Genomic DNA, 5,828 nt, shown 5'->3' with positions numbered 1-5,828 from the left:
TGACCAGATGGACTTATCATAGTGCCAGATTATTCTGGGATGTATATCCATGTGGGAAAGCTTAGGAGCAAGGCTCTTCATCCCAGACCATCTATTCTTTATTGACAGATCTTTGCAAATAGCAAGTGCCTTCTAAGGAATGTGTGCAAATAAATACTATTGTTTCTTAGCTTTTTAAACATGTAGGTGGTGGTCACATAGGTCATTACATTATTAAAAATCTGTATATTGTTTTATTGTTATTTTTATTGTTGTTGTTATTATTATTACACAGAGAGTACCATAATGAAACTACCAATTGATTTGCATCTCAGTAAATTAGCCCCAGTTGAATAACTTACTTACCATGATTCACACATCAGAACCTTCACTTGTGTGTCCTTTGTTTGTGTCTGCTTTTGCTTTTCTAGATATTTGTGTAGTTTCTATCATAGTGTCTGACCAACACAGAAAAAACCATTACTATAAATTCCTGTCTTAATACAACCTTTAATGTATTAAATATAATTTATGTTCCATTTAGGGGTGTTTCACAGTGCTGTAAGAAGGACAAAGGAGACAGAGTACAAGACCAAATTAAGATGTAGGTAATTAGTCTGTGTGACAGTCTTTGCAACTGGGAAAGTAAGATTAAAAAATAAAGTCATTGTCTTCATGGAGAAGTGGGTACTTTTTAAGTACCAAGTTATGGACTATTCTGTAACAATGTATGTTAGGGATAGTGAAAGGGTATTTTCATGCCAAAATGCAAAGCTGTGTCCAATATCTAAAAGTACCTCTAAACTGAATTGGGGAAAGCTTGAGAAGCAGGATATTTATGATTAGATGGAAAACATGCTGCTTCTGATCCTGAGACTTTATTTTTGTAAAGCACCTCATTATGGAATGTGATTATACTTTGGATTTTACTAGGATTCTCTTTGTTCAGAGTAATTCAGAGTGGAAAAAGCTGCTTTCCTTTTCTGACTGGTAAGAATGTTTCCAGCAGGAGTGAGCCAGGGTTGGTGCTGGGTCAGATTGAGGTGAGTTTTCCTTTATGTTTACTTCCTTGTGTAGGCAAACCCCGAGTGAATGCGTCACACAGGAAGTCTGGGGAGTTACTCCAGATTTATGCTGATGTAACAGGACACGAGAGAAATTTTTTGACTTTCAGTCCCAAGCAGATGGAATACTGTTAAGTGACAGCTCCAGCAGGAACAGATTTGGGAAGTACTGTTTTAAAGGCTTGTTAAAGGAGAATGTTTTAAAGAAAGGTTGGAAATAGCAGAAAGAGGAATCATATTCTTTTTTCAGGTTTAAATAATGCCTGAGTAGTGCATTAGAAGTCCATGCTGCTTATAATGCTGGAATACTAAACAGTGGCCTCTGTTTCCCCAGTTTTAATTTCGACTAATCTATTTAAATTTAGACTGTAAGAGGGAAAGACCAATGCTAGTACTGATCCAAGAAGTGAGTACTCCTGGTTTGTGCTGAATTTGTGGTAGGCTGCCTATCCTTGGCTTGTGATCTTCCTGTTCTACTGCTGAAGTACTGAAAGGAAAACATTTGTAATACTGAAAGAACTGAGAGAGACCTTATAAATGTGCTAAAAGGCATCAGGGCAGTTTTAAAGCTCTTTGTAAAAAGTAAACCAGAGATGTGGACTTCTGCCTCTCCACCAGTGTAGTAAATGTCATCAAACTTCCCATTAGTACCATGCTGTGTTTTCCAAGAAGAGAAATGCCATCATGTTCATCCTATTCAATTTTTAAAAATATCTCCCTCTCTGCCTCCTGCTTTAAAGGATGACTATTGAGAAGACTGGACAAAGTTAAACACAGCAATTCAAAAGTCAGATCCATTAGCCAAGATGGAATTGGACTTTCTGCTAAAGGAAGAATGATGAAAAGTACTGACAGCCTGAACAGACTGAGGCTTTCTTTAATCTAAATATGGCAGTTTCTTAGTATCACATATTTCCTGGATAAATTTCACTGAATAGAATTTATTTTTTCTGGCCTAATGTTTTCCTTCCTTCAATAGCCTTATGTTCCTTTTTGTATGATGCATGTGATATATTAAATAATTCTATTCTGTTTTCTAATCAGTATTTGTTAGCTTCCAGGAGTCAGCTCTTATTGCTAGGCAACTAAATCAGAAATCTCCATCTCTGTATGAAGCAGTTTGCTGTATCCATGCTGACCCTGTGCTTATCTATACATACATCTATAAAATTACCTAAGTGCAGCTGTAAATGTCAAATGTAAACATGCTGCATATCTTACCCATATGGAATTTATCTTGAAACTGAGTTGTTAATAATCAAAACAGCTTGGAAAAAGGCACAGATTTTCCCCTCCCCCTTTTTAGACATGTTTTCCTCACATGTACCTATCTTTAAGGGCAGCCTTAGTGCTGAAAATTACTTCTTTCTTTTGGACTAAAAGAAATAGAGATATATTTATTAATCACTGACATTTTTTTACATCACGATATTTCCTTAATTTAATGAATGCTTCTGTGAGATTTTGATTACTGTGATTCTCTGTTTGCAAGTTTTCCAAAGGAATTTTGAGATAGAGGACTTAGTGTGAAAACCAACAGCAGGGCTTTAGCAGGTTGTAGTGCCAGCAGTCTTTCTGCTGTTTTTGCAAAGCTTATACATTTAATAATTTATTGAGCTCTTATTTGCTATCTTGGTGCTTGATTGCATTTCCAGTGTCATCCAGTGTATTTTGGTGATCTTCTAAAAATATGTCCTCTGCAGTGTCATTATCTAATTACTAAGGATTTGTTCTTATTTTCTTCAATGTTATTTTTGTTGCTAGAGTATCACTGTTCTGCCATGGAGAAAAGGACTTCTGCTGTCACACAATGGCATGACCTTTTATTTTCTTTTAAACTATTTTAGATTGTTTTTTAACCAGTTCATTATGTGTTTTTAACATATGTGTGGTGTGGGAGTCTCAGGAGTGTAGAATTAAGGTCAGAAGGGGTGTGTGGAGGTCACCTGGTTCACAGTCCTGCTGCAGGCATGGTTAATCTCCAGGGTTCAGGGCCTTGTTTTGTTCTTTCTCTCCCCTGTGCTGAGTGCCAAGACTGGATACAGAATTGCAGTCAAGGGTGTTTTGGCTGTGGCCTGACAAGTGCTGAGCAAAGAGTGACCAAGAGGTGACTCTTAGAGAAGTTGCTTAGACATGCTGCTGTCACCATCCCTTAGATGGTGGCTTGGCTGGCTGAATTACAGCTGTCCAAGTAAAAGCCTTGAGGGGAACAGGCCTCTTCTAATACCCAATTCTGCATTTTTAATTTCTCTTTAAACCAGCTTCTGATCCTTCACTGAGGATCTGCAAAAGGAGTTTATATATATATTTTTCATATAGGTACATCTAAAGTTGGTTAGTATAAATAAAGGACCTGAACTGATCCATTTTTCTGTTCTAATTTTGGTTCAGCTGTGATTAAGGATGTTCCACTGTCCTTCCTGTTCAGATCAGAAATAGATTGGTAACTGACTCATGTTAGAAAATACTGTGTTTAAAAATAGAAATGATTGCATGCTGTGGGTGATCCCATGGAGTGGGGCTTCAGGTGGAGGGAGGGTTTAAACTCTCTTTTCTGCTTTGCTGTCATAGCACTGCTATTATTTATGGTTCCCACATGGCACCACTGCTTTTCTCACCTCCTCAGCCTCACTTGCTGTATTTAGGGACTGAGGCAATCTGGCAAGTACAGTTGAGGGAACAGAGGAAAGCTGTAACTCTGCCCCATACTTTGTGTTTCAGTGGTGCTGAAGCCCTACTGAAGTATGGATGGACACAGATGTTTGTGCTGTGAGAGATTTGGTTCCTGTTCCTGAGTGGAGCAGCACTGGGCATGTTGGTGGCACTGGTTGCTCAGGCTGGCTCATGTGGCAGCCTGTGCTCAGCCTACATCAGGTGCACAAAAAAAGCACACTGTGTACCAGAGACACAGAACACGTGGAAATCGAATAAGTTTCTCCCTTCCTTTCTGCCAGTTTAAAGTGAAGAAGGCACTTCTAAAGAGGAAATGGTATCTCACTCTTAGATTCAGCAATTAGCCTCTCTTTTAACTGCAAAAGTAGGTGACAGGCAGTGCTGGTTGCAGTGATGTACATCTCTGATGCAGACCAACCAAACTGCACAGGAATATTCCCTGTAAGCCACCAAACAGCTTTCAGGATAAAGAGAAGCTTGCACATCCTCCCGTTAGGAATCCACTAAGCTGTCCAATATCCACAAAATGAAGTTATTATGTTTGGTATTGTTTGCTCAGTTATAACTTTTAGTTTAAGTCCCAAGTTAGAGTCACAGAATCATTATGATTGGAAAAGACCATAAGATCCAAAAGTCCCAAACCACCACAAAGTTTGCCACTAAATTACTAAACCATGTTCTCAATGCTACATCTGACCAAGCTGTATCTACTATAAATATTGTTCCTAACATAATATTGTCTTATACACTACTTATTTTCTTTTACAGATTCTAGCCAGTCTTTTTATGAGATTTTTTGTTGTAAAGTATCTAATTCTTTAAGATGTTACAGATGGAAGCATGAAAATGGTAAGTTATTAAGTAACTAGAAATAGTACCTGCAATGTTAATATTTTTATCTTTTATGCCTTTAAAAAATCCTACATTTTTGTGAAGTTAGCTTGTTTTCACTAAAAAAAATACTGTAGGTGTTGATTTCTTATAGGATGATTTTCTTAACATACATCACTAAATCTCTTGATTAAAAAAAACCTTGTACCTGTGTAGTCAGACAATTGGAATAGATAATCATTGTAAGTCCCTTACAAGTGAACTATTCTATCCTATTCAGTACATTTATTTTTCATTTTTTGCACAGAAAAATCAGTGTTATTTTCAAAAAAACAGTTGTCATCTAATAGAGTTGGTTCATCCACCTTCTTCAGCGTTTCTACAATAGTGCTTCAAAACCAGCAAAACCTATCTCAATTGTGAGTTCATATTCAGACTAAATAAATGCATTTTATTAATCTATTATAGTCCTAGTTCTCTCTCCCTAATTTAGCTATGATTTCCAAATTTGCTTTTATTTTTTTAAGTGCTTCAGTGGAGAGATGAAGTTGCTTGCCACAAAACAGGCTGAAATAAATACACAGGCTTTCAGCCTTCAGGGAAAATGTGTTGGATTTGCAGGATAAGCGTGATAGCAGACTCTAGACATGATAAAAGGAACCACATAGCCCACACATTCAGTACATTGTCTTTGTGCATGCAGATAATGTGCTGGGGTTGCTACCACTTCGACTTTCCATCCTGAACTTCCTGACATAGGTGAATCCAACTTGCTCCATTCCTCCCAGGCAAACAAAATGATCTATTTTTAGAATGATTTAATCAAAGGAAGTTTTATGAAGAGGAAAGCTGAGATGCAAAAAGGAAATACATCCTGCCGTGCAAAATTTGGCTCCAGCCCGCCCACCACCTTGAGCTAATATTGTCCATGTCTTCATTTGCAAGTGGTGCTGTGCAGTTGGAGCCAGTTTGCCTTTGATGCCAAGAGCCTGATGTCCACACTGCATGTGAGTGGGTGGAAAGGAGGGAATGTGCTTTGAACTAGCTCCAGTTTGCTCCTGTGAGCTGAAAGTCCAGTAATAGCTGGGGCACAGGAGATGCCCTGCAAAGTTTGTAGAGTACATCTTTCAGCTTTGTGTCTTTTGGGGATATCTGGCTGTACTGTCTGATCTGGGCTGGATGAAACAAGGTAAGGTGGGAGGGAATGAACAGGAGATTCCCTTCAAAAAGCATACTCCTGGGGTGAACTTACAAACTCATAAAGATGCCTCCATTGATTGG

The sequence above is a fragment of the Vidua macroura genome, chromosome 6 (genome assembly GCF_024509145.1).
Source record: "Vidua macroura isolate BioBank_ID:100142 chromosome 6, ASM2450914v1, whole genome shotgun sequence".
Lineage (NCBI taxonomy): Eukaryota > Metazoa > Chordata > Aves > Passeriformes > Viduidae > Vidua > Vidua macroura.
This window is presented reverse-complemented; position numbering follows the sequence as displayed.